A 26,553-nucleotide genomic window follows, 5' to 3' on the forward strand; every position below is an offset into this window, starting at 1 on the left:
ACGTTTTTTTTTTCGAGTTCCGTTCCGTTGGCAAAAATAGTTGACAAACAAATGCAATCCTGCGACCTAGAATATTGTCGAGCAATTGTGTTGTAAAGAATATGTTTTAACGTATTTAGGGAACATAAACGTCAAAACGTGTTGACACTGTAAGATTATTATATAGATAAAAGTCCGGAATCGAACAGGTGTTAATGCCCACTGTGGATAGTAGAACTTAGTTATTTCACCGATCAGTAAGATATATAAAACTTGTAGACAAACTCTCATTTCGTTTTTGCACAGCTGAAAACATGAGAAAGCAGGAGGTTATGGTAGCATATTAAAATCCTTACAAAAATATTCATTAACCGGGGAAAAAATGTTGATCTGCAAATAAAAAGAAGAGGCGAATTTAGACATAAACACTACATTTGGTCCTTCTGATTAAAATTCTGAGTTTTGACAGTTTTACACCATTCATAAAGAATAAAAATATTGCTAAATGTAAGAAAGTGACAACAAAATATAATTCAGAAAGCTTCACAGTTTATTAAACAGTCATTCATCTCAAGACAGAGAAGGATTTAATTTATGATTTCCTATTCCATTTAAACATCTGCTCCTTCATTTCTATTTTAAAATCATTCCAATATGTAGTATATGAAATATAAGTAATAATTCATACTCCTCAGAATCTCGGGTATAAATGTTTTGTGATGGTATTTTCTATCAGAGCAGCTGTTTTCTGGATCAAATGGATGAAAAAAGAAAAATCTTAAATAATAAGCAAATTAACAAAAATACCGAACTCCAAGAAAAATTCAAAACGGAAAGTCCCTTAACAAATGGCAAATTCAAAATCTCAAACACACCAAACGAATGAAACATAACTGTCATATTTCTGACTTGGTACAGGCATTTCCTTTTGTAAAAACATTTGGATTAAACCTGGTGTTATAGCTAGCTAAACCTCTACCTTGTATGACAGTCGTATAAAATTTCATTATATTGACAACAGTGTTTGAGCAAAAACAAAAAGACATAATAGGGAAAAATGTCAAAAAATGGGGTATAGCAGTGTTATAATCTTAATCACTGTAAAACAAACAACTATGTCAACAAAGAAAAAAAAATGACATGCAGACTCTCTATAGACAAAGTACATAAGCAAAAATGGTTGCACCTTTTGTTTCTTTCTACAGTTAAAACGAAGTCCCAAATTCCGTAAACAAGGAGAAATACAATTATAAAAGTCTACGTACTCAGTTGAAACAATATGAACAGTATACAAGAAAATGTGGCAGTGAATAATGGGTTTTCCCTACATTGTATATATCAAATGGAATTTTAATGCACTTTGTGGCTTTGATGTCAAATATGGATATATTTTGCAAACAAAGGAGCTTTAATGTACTTTTTTTATGTTTTCCAATTTATATTTGCTCCATTGGAGTACTCAATTTGAAAACAAAACTATTGGCGGGTCATTTACTGCTCATTTACCTTAAGAAGATAATGATTCTTTTATTAAAAAACTTCTACACTAAAATTGTCTTTATCCGCATGCAATGCTCCGATTCCTCGCCCCGCTCTGTCCAAATTTTTTGTCTGTTTTTGATTCTTCAACTCTCACTTTTCTTAACAAGTTTTCGATTTTCTAATATTTTGTTCTCAGACATCACTGAAGAGACAAGTAGTGTCCGAATGTATATCTGGAGCAGTAAAAATTGATACCATTATTGTTATTGGCTTGTACGTATGGTTGAACGACGATTAAAGATGCGTTCTATTTTTTCAAAGATAGTCGGCGAAACTTGTTAGTTCAATTGATGATAGCCTCACTTTGAGACAGCTATTTTTCGTAAAATAATGCCGAAGTATGGGCGCACAAATGAAGGATTTCGGGTTTGGTCACATATACGATAGTTAACAAAAAACTTGCATATTTCGTCTGGCATTCATATGAAGGATTTCTGATCTTAATATTTATGTAATTGATTAACCATTTTTTTATAATTGGATTTATAATTGGTTACTGTTGATAGGTAATAAAACAAATAATATGTGAGAGTTTCCCATGTGTATCAATTTCGACATGTCTTAATACATAATAATTAGTTTTTTTTTTATTTTAAAGAAGTCGCATTCGAAAAACGGTTCACAAGAAAGAAACTTTTGTTGAAAATAAGGGGAAAATAATCAAGAATAATATGTTTTTGACTGTTTTTTTCTTGACGTCTGTTCTTCTTTTTGACGTAATAATTGCCGAAAGTTTTCAATTGAATGGTGAACAATACACAGTCACGAAGGACAAAACAATTATGTCATCCCAATATTCATCTGATGTCTTATCAGAGACACTTGCAACGTGCGCATTAATGTGTACATTACAGGCGAAATGTTGTGGTTGTAGTTTCTCTGTAAAAACTTCAATGTGTCGTCTGGAAAATTCCGAAAACTGCTGTCTTGGTACGAATACTGCTGTTGGTTGGCGTATTTTAAACAGACACAAGTACTGTAAGTTCAAATGATAACACATGTTCCATATTCAAATACTTAAATATTATACAGTAATAATATACATAATACCATAGAACATGTACAATGTTCATTACAAAATTTACATTTACTTATTTGGTTTTGTATTGTAAGAATGACTGCATGCAATATTTTTTCTGTCTATGAAGAAATAACATAAAAAATAAAATGCACACTGAATAACCCGCGTAGCTGGTTATTTAATAGTGTGCACCACATTTTTTTTTAGGTTATTTCGAATAGCCAGACAAATATTTACAGTAATTTCTTATAATTTAATTCTAAATTTCATTTTTAAGGATTAAACTATGAAACAAAAACGTTGATGATGTCACGGTCACATGAAAAATTATGTCTATGAGCGGATAGACATAAAAACTTTCAGCCAATCAGAAGACGTGTTACATCCAAAAATAAATTATTTAAAAATATTAAACCAAATGATAACTGTACTTTTGAAATAAAATGGTGCCACATTCATTTAAACCAGGATTTGCACTATCATGATTATGTATGTTTGCAAATGGTTCAAATATTTCAATAATTAAATTGATGAAGTATTATTGCCCTTTTTATTATTATTTATTTGCCAGCTATAAATTTGAACGATAAAGATACATAATGTCATATATGGAAATGAAATACTTTAAAACAATTTTACATAGCGGGAAGATCATGTAACATTCTTTTAGTGTGACATCCATTAGCTGAACTAGTATACATTATTGTTAAGGGGGCCAGTTGAAGCCCGCCTCTGGGTGCGGGATTTTCTCGCTGTGTTGAAGACCCATTGGTGGGCTGTTTTCTGCTTGGTTTGGTTGTGGTCTCTTTGACACATTCCCCATTTCCATTTTCAATTTTTTTTTTAAACTAAAATACTTAACAGTAGTATGGCAGCCGTACCTACATGTGAAAAATCATAGACCTATTCATTGTAAAACTATAACTGTAGTGTTTTGGTGTTGGTTTTCTTTCAAACATGCATTTTTATGTCCCATTTAAATATATGTTTCAAACCCGGAGGTCTATTTTTTACCAGAACTTTACAAGGTACAACGGTACATTGCCAGCCCATCTGTAAGTTCTACAAAGGAATTGTCCGTACGATTAACCAAAAATCTGTCGGCAGTGAAAAATGGAGTACAGAATTATTGTGACACTGTTAACTTGCGTAGTGGCATCAACAATATATAGATTCTTCAGAACTCAAAATAACATCTGGATATTTTCAAATATCGGTTATTTTCTGAAATAAATTCAATCAAAACCTTCAATTTCTCCACCCTTTACACCACCATATCACAGTATGGAACCAAACGGTGAAAAAATTAATACATTTTTTTGAATTTGAAGGTAGACTTGTTCAGCATGTTGTCGGCATTCCTATGGGAACCTACTGTGCACCTCTCCAGGCCGACCTTTTCTTATTTTCGTATTAGTCAGAGTTCCTTCAGACAATTGAAAAAAACAAGAATATCACAGAAGCTAGATTATTTATTTTTTATATACTGGTGTATTGATGATGTTCTTTCCATTAACAATCCAAACGTTTCTGATTTGGTTCCATTAAAAAGTAAAATCACAAAAATTCTGAACTCCGAGGAAACTTCAAAACGGAAAGTCCCTAATCAAATGGCAAACTCAAATGATAAAACACATCAAACGAATGGACAACAACTGTCATATTCCTGACTTGGTACAGGCATTTTAATATATCCTTCTGAACCAGATATTAAAGAAAATACAAATACAGCTTCCTCAGCATCATATCTAAACATTTACCTCGAATTTGACCAGTCTCAGTAACAGAATCTATGACAAACGAGTCGATTTCAATTTTGAGATTATAAATATTTCTCACTTTATATAATTAGCAGCAACATATCAACTTCACTCGCGTATAGAGTATACGTTTCTCAACTCATACGATATTCAAGAGCTTGCAGCTGCTACTTAGACTTTGTAAAATATCATCGTTGTCTGAGCACAAAATTAATGAGCCAGGGTTTTGTCCAAGAATGTCCTATCATCTTTCTCAAAAATTTCATCGGAAAGTATCTAAGATCTAATAGATAAATATCCAGTGTGTACTTCACAATTAATACAAGTTGGTCTTGAGTTATAGTTTTTAGGTGCTGAAGATGTGTATCTTTTTATCTTTTTTTAGTGCTCCGTTAATTGTCTAAGTGCTATTGTAGTTCTTTTGGTCGTATGACTTTTGACGTGACTCTGTATTTTCGCATCCTGCTGTCGGGTTTTTGACTTTTTAACTTTGGGAATTCCTGGTGCAGGTGGGTCCTGGATGCGATTCGGACACAAAGGATTTTTGCAGTGTTCTTTATATTTTGTTTACCCAGTAATTATGTTTACTCAATGGTTACTTTGTCGAGAAAGTGTATACTATTTACGGTATGAATTGAATATTAATGCTCGACGATAAAAGCAATGCAAACCACCATATTTAAAGCTGTTTCGTACGTTAAGTAATGCCCGAAAAATTTAATTTAAAAAAAGCTTTATAGTACAAATATTTGTATGATATATGTATTACAAGTCTAATTACTAGAAATCATATTAGCATCTCTTTCTGATATTTTCTAGACACATCAACATGCACTGATTGTGTTCACTATGGTATATCCATGTATGCAATTGTCGAATTGGCTGCAACCTGGAATGAAGCAGTGGTAATTATATTTAATTAAAATATAAAAACAAATATATTCTATTTTATATATATATATATTTATATATATATATATATATATATATATATATATATATATATATATATATATATATGTTGATTTCTTTGAAATTCATACTAACAGCAACATATATCAGTTCTATTTTTGAAATATCATTATGTGATGCATCTTCATTTCATAGCACAAATTACCAAATCAGACGATAACATGTACATTTGTAAAGTAACTCTGCATTGTCTCAAAATGGATAGGAAAACATTTTCCTCAACCCGGTTTTCTTTCATGACGTCATGGATTGCTTTCTATGGAAAGGATCTCTCAATGTCATAAACTAGTCGTCATACGATCACTAAATGTAGACCCAAATGTGTATACTGTGAATGCACAATGTCATAAACAATTCGTTATACGGTCACTAAATGTTACCAAAGTGTGTATAGGATGAATGCACAATGTCATAAACAAGTCGTTATACGGTCACTGAATGTAAACCTAAATGTGTGTACAGTGAATGCACAATGTCATAAACAAGTCGTTATATGGTCACAGAATGTTAATCCAAATATGTATACGGTGAATGCACAATGTCATAAGTAAGTCGTTTTACGGTCACTGAATGTTAAACTAAATGTGTCGGTGAATGTACAATGTCATAAACAAGTCGTTAAACGGTCATTGAATGTAAACCCAAATGTGTATACGGTAAATGCATTTTGACTCCGCCAACATTACAGTTGAAGTATGAATTGAAATTTTAAGTTGATAAAACAAACAAACTAAATGCATATACGGAACCATAACAAAATATTCTATTTTGCAGAGTAATTGCACATGCCTTGGAGGACATTTGGCTGAAATTGAAACTTCAGGAGAGAGCAATTTCATCACTAATGAATTATCCATACGACGCACTAGAAGTATTTTTTTTTTTTATATTTGTGTTTTTGTTAATTCTTTTCCCTCGGATTATCTTGTGGTGGCAATCACTGACCGGTGTCTTTACTTGTGATACTGCGACGGCCGATTCAGACATTTTTATGCATACCTCCTGGTTGATTAAAATAATTCTGTTCAATAAAGTTGTTCGTATATTTATAGCTCTTTGTCATATTACTTCAAAGTACCACTGCTGTTTGACACTCAATCCATCCGCCATATGGCTTGAGCTAACTAAAATGACATGGATGACATCTATATGAATTGCGAATGCATAATAATTTACTACCAACTCTAGTATAAGCTGAACACGTACGAAAAACTGCTTTGTCAATATACCGTTTTTAATCGAATGAAAATAACATTAAGCAATGTTTTGCATCTTTTTTTTTTCTATTATCCTTTATCATTACCGCTCAAACCTAACATTTGAAAACCAAGGATGTAGAAATATCCTAATACGTGAGGAGCTACATGAACAAAGGACTTTAAAAAAGAATATAGTCAAAATTCATCTAAGGTAGACTTTAATTGCCTGAGGCACCTTATTTTCCTTATAATTTCCTAATCTATCAACAGCGAGTTTTAGAGCAATTTCTTATAAATTATGTCGGTACCAGAGCACTGATTACTAACAGTCCATGAGCAGTGGTATCGACCCAATGCTAGTTAAATTTGACAAAAAAAAACATAGATTCTCATCAAGATACACGGCTTGTACTGTAATGCATTCGATACGCTTCGTGTGCATAAGAATCATCAGTGGAGCTCGAAGGAATGCAATTTTAAGGTCAACCAATTTACAAAATTGAAGAGTATTGAAAACCAACAATTCAAAAAAGATGTGCAACATTGACTTTGGTCATCCATGCATGGGAGTTGATAAATCATACTTTAGTGAATGAATTTATACCACTTGACGAGTGTATATTTTGTTTTGTATAATACACTTTGATGTTAGCCATTGACCACTGTATTTTTCAACTTGTTTATCTATTTCATCACACATTTCAAGACTGGTAGAATAATTGTCCTTACGGTCGTGAGAGGCCAAATTAATTTGATGATGGTCAATACTTTTTTTTGTTAATTTCCCGTTTGAAGATTACCAACTACTGAACAGTTTGAGCATAGATTAGACATATCTTAATTATATACAAGCGAAGTGTCTGAACAGTACTGAATATACCACAATAAATAAGTCTGAAAATTAACCGAAAGACTGAAAATGACTTAATAATTTATTGTTCGGTATTTTAAGAGTTGTTCATATCAAAATGATCATTGATCAGATGAACATTGGTCTACTAGTAATATAAACATATAGAATTCGAAAACTTTTAGCGGATCTTATATAAAGATTTTTATTTTTATTTTATTAGAAAATTTTCTGTATACTACAGTGTAATCTTATTTTGTTTTCCTTACATGGCAATAACGTTTGACTTCCTTTATTGACAATGGGACTAACTATCTCCTCGATAACTTTTGGTTTTTTTTTCTGAATTAATATCATAGTACAGATGCACATATTGTAAAAGGTTTAAAAGAAAAAAAAAACATTCAAAAACGGCGTATATTATACTTTGGCATTGGCTGAAGTTTTTTTTTAAAGATTATACATTTTTTGAGTGGTAGCTAATTTGCTATGCGAGATAGATAAAGACACATTGAGGTCAATTTCTTTTGGCTGTGTAGATCCATAGTACTGTCCCATACTGAAGACAAAATACAATATAACCTTGAACTAAGGAAACTGTGACAGAAATGGGAGATTTTGTACATTGGCTGAACCTTTGTCTAAATCCTTTTCAATTTATTTTAAATGAAAAAAAAATATTTAAAATTTAAAGCTTTTACAGCATGCCATAGTCTAAATCAAATAATCATAAAAATGAATGTACTTTTAAAGCAGGACATCGACCATTAAATTCTTTTTTTTTCAGATTTGGGATACTGGCTTGGAGGTTACAACTTTAAGGAAGATGATGATCTTGAATGGATAAGCAAACCTACTACAAAAATGCCGTTTACCAACTGGAATCCTAAAGAACCAAGCGATCAATTTTATGAACGTTGTCTAATTGCATTTAGACTGCATGATTATAAATGGAATGATTTGTATTGTGAACTTGTAGCACCATATATATGCGAGTTTTGATTTTTTTAAACGAAACAACTTAACTACTGGGTTACACATTGATGGGGTTGTGTTTCTAATAATGTAGTGTTTTGTTTTTTTACTTAGGTTTTCACCATCAGACATTAGTATCCTTAGTAAGAGGTTTGCACAACTTTGTGCTGTTGTATTTATTTTGTTAATCATCCTCAATATTGTAATCGATTTGGTTTCTCAATATTCTTATTCAAGCGTCACTGATATCAGTCACATGTAGACGACATGTGCGTCCGCTGTACTAAATTATCAAACCGATTTAAATGGCGAATTTTAGCTACAGTTGGATGACAACCAGCAAATTTCCTTGAAATATATTTGTTTTATTTGATATTTTTTATTTAAGTTTAGTTTTTAATGGATGCAATTAAAAACATTTATTTTTCTTCAAAAATATCAACTAGTCAATTCTTAAATGTAAAAAGGTTTATTAATATCTATGAAAATGCTCCAAGGAAAAAAAAGCTGTATTACAGCTCAAAAGTAAAATGGAAAACATGGATAAAACATGCAAAATAGTAATACAGTTCCAAAGTAAGCAGACACAGGAATAACACATGTATAAATCCGACTGGTACATGTATTTATGTCTTTTTTTTTCAAATTGTCGTTTCCAATACAAAATGTATACGTGATGATATAGGTGTTGTCTTTTAATATTCAAACGTGTTAGGAACATTGTAATTTGATTTTGGACTTATCCGTATTTACAAAGTTTCCTACATGTCTAGTCTCTCTTCAATTAAGAAGTTTAACAAAAATACAGAACTTCAAGGCAAATTCAATAAAGGGAAGTCCATAAAAACTGACAAAATTAAACGTTATCAATCTACGGAGCAAGTGAAAAACAACTGCAATATGCCAGACTTTGTACATGCTTTTTCTAAAATAACATGAATAATGAAGAGTTAAAGCTGGTTTTATGGCTAGCTAAACCTCCCAGTTTTTTTACAGTAGTTTATAGTTCCGTTATATTGACACCGTTTGGTGAGCAACCAAAACAGACGTAATAGGCTAATGTTACAATAATTGGAATCAAACAGCCAAAATTGAGTAAACATACGTCACTGATATATAACATAACTGACTTAAAAATTCAAAAAAATGTTAGAACTTGAAATATCAATCGTTTCTTCACCATACAATTTCACAGATTGAAGTTACGACAATTTGAACATATCCGTAGACATCTGCGTTATACATATTCCATAACGGTAACTATAGAAAAGTTTAAAATATTGTAGACCCGAAAATCATCTAAACAATTTGCTCACAATAAAAATCATGTCCGGAATTTTAAATTCATAATTTTATTAAATAATCTATGCAAATTATGTAACACTATTTCATTTTGCCACGCATTGAGTCGTCTTGCTTTCAATATTCAGATTTCCCTTATTTATGGGTATCAATTTTGTTACATATGAAAAATGGTAGTCACTGTAGAAGTGACATGTCATGATAGGTCTTGGTAGTAGTATTTTTTGTCAGATTGCAATTCTCAGATCTATCCACAAAGGTAAATTCATTAATGTTCAGACTCAGATTTCGGCATTTAAATTGCAACGAATAACACGATGGGTGTCACTAGTCATTGCAAGTGGAGCAGGATCTGGTTAGTCTTTCACGGCACTTGCTTTCACCACAGGTAGTTGGTGTGGTTCTTGTTACTCATATTAGTTAATAGTTCTCTTTCTAATTTTTTCTACGTTTGAAACACCTTTCCAACTGTTTATGTGTGTATCATTTATGCTACGGTATTGTCGTTTTTTAGACTTTTGATTATAGATTGCTCTTTTGTGTTTCTTCTTCTTTCTTGTAACTGTAATTAATCTATTGAAAAAGCTTACTTCATTTGCATATATTATTCTGATGAAATAGGACAACAGTAGTTTATCGATGTTCAGATCAAATAAACAGATTAATAAGACATATCCAGGTAATAACAAAAAACTTAGAAAATGGCATAATTTCCAAAAGGAGCCAGACAGGGTTCGACAGAATAAATGTTTCCTGCCATCCAGGCATGATCCGGCATGCGAATCCACACTCATTCCTATTTTCACAATCTGGAATGCAATCCGTTAAGATAACACTGTCTACTGATCTGCCATTAGAAGTACATATTAGAATCAGCGAATTAACCTTTCTATAAATACCAGTAATTTGTGCCTTCTGTTAATAATGAACGTGTATAATCAAGCATTAAAGGATGATTCACATAAAAGGTGTTACCCAAAAAGACCACGGAAAGCCTTTCCTCAAACTACCGTAAAGTGTGGAACACTCAGTAGACAATAATGAACCTTTTATGGTAATTATATAGTATAGACCGCATGTCATGACAGGCTCTAACTAAAACGGGGTTATTATTTTCAAGAAAGTAAAAAAACTTACAGTTTAGAGTTTACTTCATCATTCTTTTAATATATTCTGACATTCTAATGGTTTCTTACATAAAAAATGTTTTATGACTTTTCATGTTTCAATAATGTCTCTTGTTTCAAAAATGATGTATGTTTCAATCGATATACAAGAACTTGTACTAGTACTTTTTAAATGTTTTTTTCGATGAAGTTCAACTCCCTATGTAATTGGGTGTTGTGGTTTCAGTATGTTCAGTGTTATGAATGAAGTGTTCATTAGAAAGAATTTTTGCTCAGAGTAAGAATAATTTGTCCGGGTACAGTGACCTATCTTTTTTTTTCGGACTATTAACATGTGCTATTAATTATTATGAGACAAGTCATGCCAAATTAACATAGAAAATATACCAAACAGTTACAATTGTTCTCAATATGACTGTAATATATCACTCTGCAAGTTAAGATACCGTAAGCACAGTGTATGTGTACACAATTAATAATCTATTAAATGACCATTACAATATATATATATCATAATGAAATAGTTTACTCCTTAAGTTACTCTCGTGTCATCCGTATAAAATAAGGAGAAATGGTATGATTGCCAATTAGACAAGTATCCCAAAAAAAATATTAACCAAAAAAAAAAAAAAACTACAAGTGAAAAACAATTGTTTTTAGATGCAAAAAAGTGTCCGAAACCAACTACAAATGTATGTATGGAATTTCATATCAAGAGAGTCCAAATAACGCAGATTTAAGCAACTATAGGTCACAATACATTGTTAGTTTGAACATTAATGGAGATAATCAATATTTAAAAGTGCGCAAATAAAATATCAAATGAAACTCAGCTTATTATTATTTCCATTTCCCTTATATTACTTTGGATTATTTTCATTAATGTTTAATACAAAGAATTGTCTTAAACATGATATTGTGTAAGCGTTTTAGATAGATGGTTTTTGCATAGATTAAAATCCTTCAATGCATGATCATGTGGACGCATACTTCTATGTGATCAAATAGATGAATTGATAAGACAATTGAACAATAACCCAACGACACAAACAACTTAAAATCATGTTTAGGTGATTTGACAAATGATTCTTTTTCGAAGAGACTTGTAAGGAACCTTTAATTTTCCTTTCAAATAGAATGTTCTTTGTACCTGAGACCAACCCAGGTTTCTGTTGGATTGTTTTATCTTTACTATTCTGCGTTGCGTTTTATGGACTTTTACATTTGGTCATGTTGGTTATAGTTTTGCTATTTGTATTATGAACTCAAGGTTTCAAATTAAAACGCAGCAAAACTAAGGGTTCATCAAAATTGATTTATAAAGAGATAGGTTATTTCTAGTTCTGCAAAACTATGTTAATTGAGCTAAAATTTATCTTGACTACAATCTTTCACAAGATAGTATGACAATGTGTTAACATTTATATGCATGTCTGCGATAATTAATTTCAAGGATAATTAACCAAATGTTTGTGTTTGCTTTTAGAGCTCCGCAAACACAATGGGTTTATTTGACTTTTTTTTCTGTGAATTGATTATGATGTAGCTTAACAATAGGCCTCGATAAAATACATCAATTGAAATTAATAAAGAGCGGATAATTGCAACTAATAAAAATCTAATTAGTTTTGAGATATTCTTATTGATTTTAAGCATATAATCTAACAAACATCTATACTATTTAAAAGCAGATTTCCCCCAAAAGTAGCAAGACTTTAATAAAACGGACTTCTGTTGCGTTTCGAAATATAATGATTACGGAAAGTGTACTTTTTAGAGTTTATGTCGTGATGACAGTTGTTACTTTTTGTTCTTCAGGTTCTCAAGTTTCGGAATTGACCGAAATAGTATTTAAAGTCCATAGTGATGAAATTGTTTTGTCGTCACACTATACAGAAGATGTCTATTCAGAGTCATTATCAATGTGCGCTTTGATGTGTTTATTACAGAAGAAATGTTGTGTTGCTAGTTTCTCTGATGAAACTTCGATTTGTCGACTTGAAAAATCGGAAAAATGTTGTGCTGTTACTAATATTGCTGTTGGATCGAGAGCTTTGAAAAGAAATAAGTATTGTAAGTTAATTAGAACAATTTTGATAACAATGCACACCTTTTGACTTAATCAGGTTTGTTAAGTCATTAATGTTTACCCAACAAATTATATTTTATTTTTTGAACAAGAAATACTGAACTTGCAGTTTTCTCTGTCTGTAGATCGAGAGCAATAAAAAACAAATAATTTAAAATCAAACAAAAATCTCTTTCCATGATCACACAAATTGAATAGTGTTCAATTTTAACGTTCGTTAAATATTTCCACAAGATATCCATATACTCACTTTTTCCCAGGTCGAATGATATACCAAAAAATATTATACTAAATATTGATTCAAAAGACCGTGACACGTGTTTCTTAAAAAAATCACTTGGTAAGTACTCTCAAACCAAAACTATAGGCTCTATACATTAACTTTTGTGATGATGAAAATTGAATTGATCTTAATAGTGCAGCAAAGCGTTTCAAGAAGATTTAACTTTACTGGAGGGTTAAAGTTAAATCGCATTGATATGTACTACCTTGTTTATATTGGATACCTAAGCTACACAAAATTCCGTACAAACAACGGTACATTGCCGGCTCATCTGCATGTTTTACATAGGAATTGTCCATTAGATTGACAAAAATTATGACCGCAGTGAAAGAGGGTCTTCAGAAAAACTGTGAAATTGTTTACTCGCGTAGTGGTATCAACCATATGTGGATTCTAAAAAAACTCTAAAAAAACTTCTTGATAATTTTAAATCTTGATCTTTCTCTGAAATTAATTCTATCAAAACATTTGACTTTTCAACCCTGAATACCACCATTCCCAATGTGAAATTGACAAATCGTCTGAAAGAAATAATCTACAATGCTTTTCAATATAAAAATGGTAGCATACGTTATACATTTATTGTTTTGGGATACCATACGGCATATTTTGTTAAAAGTGAACAAAAAGGTAAAACATGCTACACAGAAGAACAAGTAGTCAGCATGCTAGAGTTTCTTTTTGACAACATATAAGTTGAATTTAGAGGTGATTTTTCAACAAATTGTAGGCATTTCTTTAGGAACGAACTGTACGACTCTCCTTGCTGACTCTTCTTATTTTCATACGAGTCGGAGTTCCTTCAGACACTTATCAAAAACAAGAAGATCAAAGAAGCCGGATCATTTAATTTCACAGTCACAGATATATTGATGATGTTCTTTCCATTAACAATCCAAACTTTTCTGATTGGGTTCCATTAATATATCCCCCAGAACTAGAAATTAAAGAAAACACAGAAACGGCTTCAACTGGATTCATTTTTATACTTATACCTAGAATTCGAAATAAGTGGTGAACTCAGTGCCAAAATATATGACAAACGAGACGATTTTAATTTTGAAATTATAAATTTCTCCCACCTTAGCAGCAATATAATAACTTCACCTGCATATGGGATATACATTTCCCAACTCATTTGGTATGCAAGAGCTTGCAACTGCTACTCAGAATTTATAAAATGTCACCAGTGTCTGAGCAGAAAGTTGTCAAAGAACGTCTTGTCCATTTTCTAAAAAAGTTTATTGGAAGATACCAAGACCTTGTTGATAAATATTCCCTATCAACTCACAAATAATACATAATGGTCTTGAAGTATAGATTCTAGGTACTGACGTTGTTTATCACCTTTATTACGTGTTATAGTGTTCTTTTTTATTTGTCCTAACCTTTACTTTTAGTAGTATACTTTTGTGGTGGCTTGGTTATTGTGTTATTGTGCTTTGGTCAATTTTGTATTCTTGTCTTTCATTTTTGCTGATTATTTGTCTGATGTAACTTCGATTTGTCTATATGCCATTTTTTGTTTGAATAGTTATTTATGTCTATAATAATTAAAATTATATTACAATGTTGACTTTTGTACCCCATTTTTTTTACATTATGCCATTATGATGTTTTTTGTTTTGCACACACACTATTGTCAATATAATGGAATTCTATGCGATTGTGAGAAGTTTAGCTAGCTATAAAACCAGGTTTAATCAACCAATTCCTAAATAAGCAAATGCCTGTACCCAGTCAGGAATATGACAGTTGTTTTCCATTTGTTTGATGTGTTTGAGCTTTTGATTTTGCCATTTTGTAAAGGACTTTCCGTTTTGAATATCCCTTGTAGTTCGGTATTTTTCTTATTTTACTTTTTTCTAAACTAAATATGGATTCTATATAATTCAAATCACAACAGTATGACATACTGCCTGCTTGGTGATGATGATGATGGATTGATATGCATATTCAGGACGATAACATGTTAACGTAATATGATATTTACCCTGTTTGTACTAGACCAACACGCTGAGTTTGATTTTTAACGTGCTAGTTCACAACGTAATAGTCCGCAGGAAGATACTTCACCTTGACCGGACACATTATTTTGACTCCGAGCCGACCAGTCTTTGTTCTTACTACTTAAAGCCGCGTGCTCAGAAGAGAAGCAGCAAATACCAAGTCTTTGGTTTGACCAGGCCGGGGTTTTGAACCCACAACTTCCCACACTCGAGGCAAACACGGTACCACGAGACAACCGTGGCGGTCGCCTGCTTGGTAGATGGTTCATTAGATCACTGACAGTCTATCTGTTATGCTCAATATATATTTTGATCGTGTATTTTAGTTTTACGACACATGGTATAGATAGACAAAAGGGGGAAGGATATTTGGACCATGCGATGTTCGTTTTTATTTGTTTTTGCTTTAGTCTAAACAATATTTTATTATGAAATTAAATACATCTTATTCAATATAAATTATTACATTAGATAACTGATTTTTGTTGGCTAACAGACCTTAGAAATAACTGTCACACAAGAGACAGATTTATAACTCTTATTATGATTATTTCATTTATTTATTAATGACTTACCATAACAGGTTACTTTTAATATTCGGCTGTTTGTTTATTGTACAGAGAAGCTAGTAATGGCTCAGATGCTGATATATTTAAATAATCTTTATCGATCATTAAAACATAGAAGTGTAATTGCCAAGTAAAATATGAACAGAAACGTGCGTCTTTCGTACTAAATTATAAGCCTGGTATTTTGGACGAGCTTTTCACGTATCTCTAAACTGTTAAAACTTTCTTCTTATAGTTCACTTTTCAACCACATTTTTAAGGGTTATAACTCGCGAACTCAATTGAAGACCACCCATTATCAATATAACTTAAAATTTGTACGCGGAGTTAAATGATCTGCACACGTATGGTTTAGGTTAACGCATTTCATATCATTTCAGTTATTTAATATTTTCATGAGATGGGGATATAAACAACACGATATTTGTTTAAAGATTATTAAGTTGGCAGGACTGGTGCAATATCAAATATGTATAATGTATTCCTTGCAGTGGGGTGACCAACAAAACAATGCAAGATTAATACTACATAAAACTAATTGAAAACTGGAAGAAGTTCAAAAAGACATATTGATTTAATCGGACGGGTAACTGTTTACTACACAAAAAAAGACATGTCTCTTAAAACAAAAGCTTCGATGACTTTTTTCCAATTTCCCGAACACATTTCTCATCGGAAAAACCTTTCCATATCTGTATGTACTGTAGATTCATTATTTTTGTAGGTAATAACTTTTGTGGTTTAATGGAACCTTGTCTCTTAAAAAAGCTTCAATGACTTTTTCTAATTTCCCGAACACATTTCTCATCGGAAAAACCTTTTCAAATCTGTATGTACTGTAGATTCATTTATTTGTGTAGGTAATAAATTTTGTGTTTAAAGGAAACATTGTATTTTTGTGAATATTTGATTTGGTTGTTTTAAAAATCTGCATAAAGCCTATAGAAAATTTGTACTTCGTTGAAAATTTAAATGAGTTATTCACTTGTAACCGCGAACTCCACGAAAATAAGTATCCTACGAATGATAATGTATCTATAGAATGTCATCAACCCTAGAATCCTGACAAATTGGATCTCCATTCTTAGTAACGATATACTACTGTTGACTTTATTTATATTAGTAGATGCTTTGATAATACTGTCCGTTTCATCGAAAATTATGACATATTGTGACCGAATCGACTATGAGAGGGCAGACCTGTAACACACACGTCTGGAAGAAACCGATCCGTCCAGACCTGCTGTGTCCATCTTCTATTTTTGTATGATGTGTTTGTCGATCATTAGTTTTATGTGTGTAGTTACTCTGTGATTGTTGTTTGCTTCTTTGAGGTCCTTTTATTGGGGTGGGGATGAGCACATATTTTTGTGTTTTTCCTAGCCTTATTGTCCCTTGGCGTCCCTCATTTCCTATATGTAAGTGCTCATACTCACGGCTGTGTTATTCATGTTATTTGTGTAATATTTTAAACGCCCAACATTTGAAATATGCTTTTGTATTTCGTATATTCTTATGATTTAGTTCGTTAGTTTCTCCATGTGAATTGTTTCACATTTTTTATGTTGGGGCCTTTTATAGCTGACTATAAGGTATGGGTTTTCTAATTGTTGATGGACGTCCATAGTATTATAACTGCTTATACTCGCGTCATTTAAACTCTACTGTATAATTGTCTAATTAAAAATCATACCACATCTCATTTTTATATATGAATAAAAGGATAACAAATATGTATCTGTTTCAGTTCCACCGGTATGCACTGAATGTGTCAGCTTCGGTATGTCTTTGTACAAAATTATTGAAATTACAGCTACTTGGTCAGAGGCAATGGTAATGTATATGTTTTCATTTGTACATATAAACTTTCTTTAGAAAGTCTTTATGACCAAAACTTTACAATCACATGTCTACTTTTTCTAAAAACTCAGATGGTCCGAAAAGAAAGCAGTTTTTGTTCTACTATTTACCCTGTTGTGTTGCTTTAAGTACTTTTTTGAAACCGAACTCGTATAAAAAATGTTTGTGTTCTAGCGTGATTATTGTTTGTAGTATTTTCCTACTGTTTCTATTTGTGAATTTTCTATTTGTCATTGTTATCAGTCTCACTTCGATTCTTTAATTTTTATGACTATTTCGTTGGTTATATGTTTTCTTTAAATTTCCATCATTTATATGATTGCTCAGGCAAACACAATGTACACACATTACAATTAATATCAAACGTATACACTAAGACCTACTAAATGTAAAACAGACAATTATATCATTTATGATTGTCTTGTTGTAAAATGTGTATCACAATTAAAAATTAAAGTAAAATTTCATACAGTTCGTGTGTCGAAAGCTCTTTTCCTTTGTTAGGACATCACATCTTAATCAATTGAAAATATAAAACTACATAGACAAGTAATAATCTACAGGACCAAATGAAATCCAAAAATAATAGGCAGATGTATCTAAGGCAAATTTTACGTGATTAAGTTGGTACCTTGGTTTTCAATTATTTCTTAATCCCTGATTTTACTCATAATCTTTTACATGTGCTTCATTTGATCTTTTGCAAAATATCTCATATTTCAGAATAATTGTATTTGCTTTGGGGGAAGTTTGGCTGAAATAGAAACTGAAGCTGAGAGCGGGTTTATCACAAATGAAATATTCACAAGAAACACTGGGGGTATGTTTATAATTTTACTATAATAGTCATTTTATATACAAGTTTATTTGGTTCTTGTTTAGGTGATAACATTTCAAAGATAATGGCATACAATGTTTGTATATACCATGCAAACAAAATCAATCATTGGGTCCAAAATGATGATATTTTGGTACTGTTAACATATCTCTTAACACACTAGCACAGCTTTGTATTATTTAACAGGTTTTTTGGGTTTGTTTTGTACAGTTGTTATTCTTTCTTAATTTAATAAATGCACGTGTATTATGTTTTTAAGAAAACCATGCACAATTAATATTTTGATTGTATTTACTCCCACTTTTAATTCAAACTTTTCTGTCAGGCTGAATGTTGATCATTGATTGTGAAACAATCCTCAAAAGGCATGAAATATTGAGTCAGAAGGTTTAGATTATCTATAATTGTTTAAATATGGGTTGTATGTACGGTGGGGATATCAGGATATTTAAACGGAGCAAAAACTGTAATCGACGGGGTCAGTATCTCCTGCTTTGAATGGTAATTATAGATGAAATAATACGCAAATAAAACAACACAGTTGAACGACACAAAAATACTTGTTACCATACAAATTTATAAAAAAAAAACAGAGTGTTTAATTTATGTATTGCACCTACGCCTACTTTTGTAGGTTCTTGTGGGTGATTTTTAATCACGTATTAACTCAATCATATCGAACACTGAGATTTCCATTTCGAAATACATGTCACCTTTGTTTTCACTATTTTCAGCAGACGGATACTGGTTGGGAGGTTACAACTTCAACAATGGTAGTGATTTGGAATGGATCAGCAAACCAAATGAAAGGATGCCGTATACTAATTATGCTTCTAACGAACGAAATCAACCAGCCAGTAAAAATTGTTTAATGGCCTTTAAAGATTTTAATTTCGAATGGGTAGATGGATATTGTCACTTGAAATATGCATACATATGTGAGTTTTGAAACTCTTTCAGAGGATGCATTGGGAAGCGGTGGCTGATGTAGACAAGAAACTAATTTATTGAGTCATTGACTTTGTGCGACAAATTGATTTTAAAAAGATTTTGTTCATATTGAAAATATATTTAATTCTTATCCAATTTATATGATTTTTTATATTTATATTTATATATTTTTGTATATCGCTAAACCCCCACGTTCTTTGAATCTGCTGTCTATGTATCTATGCATTTTAATTCTTTTCATATAAAGCCTTTGTATGAGTTATCTCCCAATTTGTCTAAAGTTTAAATACAATTTGCTGTACAATTATGTCTTTTGCTGTAAAAACCTGTCTCCTCAAATCTCAATATGTCAAAAATAAACTGTCATACATTTTGTGTATAGTGTCTTAATTGGGATTTGTTTGTTCCAGTACATATTGTGCAGATTGTATCTACTCCGTACCATGCTACTTTTGCAAAACAATTCAACAGTAATATATATTTAAACTGATTGAACACATATAGTTTTCACTCACTCAGGTTTATCAATTCACAAAATACTAATGATATAGTGCTGATATCTTATAAAGCTTTATCAGCATGCCGTTATCTATAACTGTACATCTAAGATAAAAGTAAAACGTATTATTCTTTTATCATCTATATATGTAAAAACCAGCCAACTGAAACATCTTGGCATGGGTCACAACGTTTTTTTTTTATAATTTTAGTGTAAAATAGTTTTATGTTGTGTTACCAAAAATGGTTTTCGAATTATTGTATTTGGTATTAAAGTCAATTCGGACAAGCGACATGATGTGTACTTGACTTGTACAAAATTACGTCATGCATTTGTAATAGGCGAAAAAAGATGTTTACATTGGAAATATTTTCGCCTAATTTAATTCTTGTTAATTGCAGATAAATTTAAAGGAACCTTGTGCGGTCATCCACAATAAATACAGTATACGTTCGATACTTACTTCAAATATAAACTAGGAACCTGGTGTTCAGTAGTTGTTTGTTTGTTAATGTGATTCATAAGTGTTTCTTGTTTCTCGTTTTTTTTTGTAAGTATTTTTTGGGGCGCTTTATAGCTTGCTGTTCGGTATGAGACAAATTGTGACTTCGATGGAGAGTTATTCTCATTGGCACTCAAACCACATCTTCTTATGTTTATATGCCTAAATAATGTCGCTTGTATTACCCGCTTCTAATAACTAAACCTTTTACTTTACAGTTGTATGAATAGTGTACACTTTATCTCATATGTCATGATAGGTTAATATATGTAAGATGCCACATACCTAAATGTCATCAGAGTGAGTTTGGCTTTTCGAGTAAAAATATGAAACGGCTCTTTTGAGTCTTTACAATTATCAACTCACATATCTTTCATCGTTCAATCGGAATCACTAGACATATATCAAAGGAACATGTCTGTTTCGATGATTTTACAACTAGTGTTTTTTGTAAAAACAGTTATCGGTCATGATTACAAAGTATAAATTACATTCTCTAATTTTCACATTTCTCATATCTGGAGAAAACTTTGTTCTTGACAAATGATTGGTCGAAATTTAATTATGAGGTGAAATTTTCTTGCTTTCTACTGAATTTCCTATTGTGACGTCATGAAATATGGCGACCATGCCTGATAACCTAACATATAAAGAACACAACTTTCTGCAAATTTTTGATATGGAAGCAAAACTTTGTTTAGACATCGTCAAAAAATCATTCGAGAAACAGATTCCACTACTATAACTCGTATATAACGATATTTCTCCACTCTCAACAGTTAAAATTTTATTTATTTGAAACGTTCATCAAGCCTCGTGATTTAAATATCGAAAAACAACTGTTTCGAGTGGAGAAATATCGTTACACACTTGATGCAGTGGTGTAATCTATATTTATCATCTGGGCGACGGGATAATATCATTTCACAGTGATGCAATTTTGTACGTTTTTATTTAAATTACTTGTCAATTTATTTGTTTTTTATACACTATAATTATTTGTAAAGTGTCATTACATTAACTATTTAAGTTAATACTTTGCACTGCCAGCTTTAGTCCATACTGATTGTAAAGTGAGGAATACAGAAAGCTGTAAAACAGATAATCATATTTTAAAAGCCACAACTTTCATAGCATTTCGAGGAATCATATTATAATATATTAAAAATTGAGAATGGAAATGGGGAATGTGCCAAAGAGACAACAACCCGACCATAGAACAGACAACAGCAGAAGGTCACCAACAGGTCTTCAATGCAGCGAGAAATTCCCGCACCCGATGGCGTCCTTCAGCTGGCCCCTAAACAAATATATATACTAGTTCAGTGATAATGAACGCCATACTAAACTCCAAATTGTACACAAGAAACTAAAATTAAAAATAATACAAGACTAACAAAGGCTAGAGGCTCCTGACTTGGGACAGGCGCAAAAATGCGGCGGGGTTAAACATGTTTATGAGATCTCAACCCTCCCCCTATACCTCTAGCCAATGTAGAAAAGAAAACGCATAACAATACGCACATTAAAATTCAGTTCAAGAGAAGTCCGAGTCTGATGTCAGAAGATGTAACCAAAGAAAATAAACAAAATGACAATAATACATAAATAACAACAGACTACTAGCAGTTAACTGACATGCCAGCTCCAGACTTCAATTAAACTGATTGAAAGATTATGTCTTCATCATATGAATATCAGGCACAATCCTTCCTGTTAGGGGTTTAGTATCATACCATCATAACATATATGAGAAGAACATAACCCGTGTCATGCCAACAACTGGTTTTTAAATAAATGTGTTTGGTGCCGATGCAAAGACCCTATAAGTGAATCAATATTAACGCCAAAATATGCAATCTTTAATGACCTGACAACAGTATCGTAACTATATCCCTTCCTCATAAGTCTATTTAAAGATTTTGTTAGCTTCAGAGGTGAATACTGACATTTTTGTGCTTTATAAAGAATATTTCCATAAAAAATTGGATGTGAAATACCTGAACGTATAAGAAGTCTGCATGTTGAGCTATATTTACGAATGATGTCCTTATACCGATGATAAAATTTAGTAAAAGTTTTGACTAGTTTGTGATATCGAAAACCCTGGTGTAATAATTTTTCAGTAATACATAAATTTCTCTCGTTAAAATCTAAAACATTGTTACATACACGAGCGAATCGTACAAGTTGAGATATATAAACACCGTAAGATGGTGACAAGGGAACGTCCCCATCTAAAAATGGATAATTAACGATAGGAAATGAAAAATCATCTCTTTTATCATATATTTTAGTATTAAGCTTTCCGTTAATGATATAGATATCAAGATCGAGGAAAGGGCAGTGGTCATTGTTAGTATTAGCTTTATCTAAATTAAGTTCAACAGGATAAATTTCTTTAGTATACATACTGAAGTCGTCATTATTGAGAGCCAAAATATCATCCAAATATCTAAAAGTGTTATTAAATTCGTGTATCAGGTGTTGTTTCGATGGGTCTTTGTTGATTTTTGTCATAAAATTTTTGTATTTTTCTATAGATCGGTAGATATTTTTTTTTTCAAAGTACAACTTGGTACATGTACATGAAAAAATAAAATATTACAATTTTAAAACTACGTTCATAGTCAGTAAGATGTATTTTGATACCAACCAATCTTTAGAGGCTTATGAAGCACTGTCGTTCATGTACGAATTATTATGTAAATAAATTTCAAAATCATTTAAATCTGAATTATATCTGAGGCTTTAATTTTTTAGGTAATTTCAATACATCAGTTGTGCTAAATAATTTAAAAATAAAGGTGTAAGTATCTGAATACTTATAGGTTTGACAGTGTATGGGATTTTGCTATGAATCTTAAATTTTGATCTTCTATATCATTGTTGGGGATATTGCCGAAAATGCTTTCCTTAAACTTCCAGAGCAGTTTATGACCACTTTGTATATAGATATAAGAAGATGTTGTATGAGCGCCAATGAGACAACTCTCCATCCAAGTCAAAATTTATAAAAGTAAACCATTATAGGTCAAAGTACAATCTTCAACACGGAGCCTTGGCTCACACGGAACAGTAAGCTATAAAGGGCCCTAAAAATTACTATAGTAAAACCATTCAAACGGGAAAACCAACGGTCTAATCTATATAAAAAACGAGAAACGAGAAACACTTATCATTTTTCTTATGGACCACATCAACAAACGACAACTACTGAACATCAGATTCCTGACTTAGGATAGGTGCAAACAAATGCAGCAGGTTTAAACGATTTAATGGTACCAAACCTTCACCCTTTTTCTGAAACAATAGTGTAACATCACAACATAGAAAGCCACACTATGAACTATCAAATGAAATAGCTTAACTCAATCAATGTATACATAGGCAATTCCAGGAAATGCTTTCTGTATGCTAAAGAGATGTACATAAAAAAGCAGGAGGATAACGGTTGCCTCTCTTTGTTCGTATCTGCATTTTTATCATGTGTAAATTAGTATTTTAATAAAAGCTTAATGTCAGCTTCGGTATGTCTTTGTACAAAATTATTGAAATTACAGCTACTTGGTCAGAGGCAATGGTAATGTATATGTTTTCATTTGTACATATAAACTTTCTTTAGAAAGTCTTTATGACCAAAACTTTACAATCACATGTCTACTTTTTCTAAAAACTCAGATGGTCCGAAAAGAAAGCAGTTTTTGTTCTACTATTTACCCTGTTGTGTTGCTTTAAGTACTTTTTTGAAACCGAACTCGTATAAAAAATGTTTGTGTTCTAGCGTGATTATTGTTTGTAGTATTTTCCTACTGTTTCTATTTGTGAATTTTCTATTTGTCATTGTTATCAGTCTCACTTCGATTCTTTAATTTTTATGACTATTTCGTTGGTTATATGTTTTCTTTAAATTTCCATCATTATATGATTGCTCAGGCAAACACAATGTACACACATTACAATTAATATCAAACGTATACACTAAGACCTACTAAATGTAAAACAGACAATTATATCATTTATGATTGTCTTGTTGTAAAATGTGTATCACAATTAAAAATTAAAGTAAAATTTCATACAGTTCGTGTGTCGAAAGCTCTTTTCCTTTGTTAGGACATCACATCTTAATCAATTGAAAATATAAAACTACATAGACAAGTAATAATCTACAGGACCAAATGAAATCCAAAAATAATAGGCAGATGTATCTAAGGCAAATTTTACGTGATTAAGTTGGTACCTTGGTTTTCAATTATTTCTTAATCCCTGATTTTACTCATAATCTTTTACATGTGCTTCATTTGATCTTTTGCAAAATATCTCATATTTCAGAATAATTGTATTTGCTTTGGGGGAAGTTTGGCTGAAATAGAAACTGAAGCTGAGAGCGGGTTTATCACAAATGAAATATTCACAAGAAACACTGGGGGTATGTTTATAATTTTACTATAATAGTCATTTTATATACAAGTTTATTTGGTTCTTGTTTAGGTGATAACATTTCAAAGATAATGGCATACAATGTTTGTATATACCATGCAAACAAAATCAATCATTGGGTCCAAAATGATGATATTTTGGTACTGTTAACATATCTCTTAACACACTAGCACAGCTTTGTATTATTTAACAGGTTTTTTGGGTTTGTTTTGTACAGTTGTTATTCTTTCTTAATTTAATAAATGCACGTGTATTATGTTTTTAAGAAAACCATGCACAATTAATATTTTGATTGTATTTACTCCCACTTTTAATTCAAACTTTTCTGTCAGGCTGAATGTTGATCATTGATTGTGAAACAATCCTCAAAAGGCATGAAATATTGAGTCAGAAGGTTTAGATTATCTATAATTGTTTAAATATGGGTTGTATGTACGGTGGGGATATCAGGATATTTAAACGGAGCAAAAACTGTAATCGACGGGGTCAGTATCTCCTGCTTTGAATGGTAATTATAGATGAAATAATACGCAAATAAAACAACACAGTTCAACGACACAAAAATACTTGTTACCATACAAATTTATAAAAAAAAAAACAGAGTGTTTAATTTATGTATTGCACCTACGCCTACTTTTGTAGGTTCTTGTGGGTGATTTTTAATCACGTATTAACTCAATCATATCGAACACTGAGATTTCCATTTCGAAATACATGTCACCATTGTTTTCACTATTTTCAGCAGACGGATACTGGTTGGGAGGTTACAACTTCAACAATGGTAGTGATTTGGAATGGATCAGCAAACCAAATGAAAGGATGCCGTATACTAATTATGCTTCTAACGAACGAAATCAACCAGCCAGTAAAAATTGTTTAATGGCCTTTAAAGATTTTAATTTCGAATGGGTAGATGGATATTGTCACTTGAAATATGCATACATATGTGAGTTTTGAAACTCTTTCAGAGGATGCATTGGGAAGCGGTGGCTGATGTAGACAAGAAACTAATTTATTGAGTCATTGACTTTGTGCGACAAATTGATTTTAAAAAGATTTTGTTCATATTGAAAATATATTTAATTCTTATCCAATTTATATGATTTTTTATATTTATATTTATATATTTTTGTATATCGCTAAACCCCCACGTTCTTTGAATCTGCTGTCTATGTATCTATGCATTTTAATTCTTTTCATATAAAGCCTTTGTATGAGTTATCTCCCAATTTGTCTAAAGTTTAAATACAATTTGCTGTACAATTATGTCTTTTGCTGTAAAAACCTGTCTCCTCAAATCTCAATATGTCAAAAATAAACTGTCATACATTTTGTGTATAGTGTCTTAATTGGGATTTGTTTGTTCCAGTACATATTGTGCAGATTGTATCTACTCCGTACCATGCTACTTTTGCAAAACAATTCAACAGTAATATATATTTAAACTGATTGAACACATATAGTTTTCACTCACTCAGGTTTATCAATTCACAAAATACTAATGATATAGTGCTGATATCTTATAAAGCTTTATCAGCATGCCGTTATCTATAACTGTACATCTAAGATAAAAGTAAAACGTATTATTCTTTTATCATCTATATATGTAAAAACCAGCCAACTGAAACATCTTGGCATGGGTCACAACGTTTTTTTTTATAATTTTAGTGTAAAATAGTTTTATGTTGTGTTACCAAAAATGGTTTTCGAATTATTGTATTTGGTATTAAAGTCAATTCGGACAAGCGACATGATGTGTACTTGACTTGTACAAAATTACGTCATG

General features: G+C 31.5%; 1 long non-coding RNA gene across 3 annotated transcripts; it reads left to right on the plus strand.

Moving 5' to 3' along the window:
• The first annotated feature begins 12,446 nt into the window (after window positions 1–12,446).
• LOC127706323 (uncharacterized) lies at window positions 12,447–26,101 on the plus strand. 3 transcript variants are annotated; one of them, XR_007984416.1, is made up of 4 exons: window positions 12,447–12,800; window positions 17,425–17,510; window positions 18,261–18,357; window positions 25,510–26,101. It is a non-coding gene; the product is annotated as an uncharacterized LOC127706323 (long non-coding RNA). The 3 variants fall into 3 exon arrangements; XR_007984417.1 differs by lacking the exon at window positions 18,261–18,357 and adding an exon at window positions 24,660–24,756; XR_007984415.1 differs by lacking the exon at window positions 25,510–26,101 and adding an exon at window positions 19,110–19,701.
• The last annotated feature ends 452 nt before the right edge of the window (window positions 26,102–26,553 follow it).

Source organism: Mytilus californianus, unplaced genomic scaffold (genome assembly GCF_021869535.1).
Source record: "Mytilus californianus isolate M0D057914Y unplaced genomic scaffold, xbMytCali1.0.p SCAF_6, whole genome shotgun sequence".
Taxonomy (NCBI): domain Eukaryota; kingdom Metazoa; phylum Mollusca; class Bivalvia; order Mytilida; family Mytilidae; genus Mytilus; species Mytilus californianus.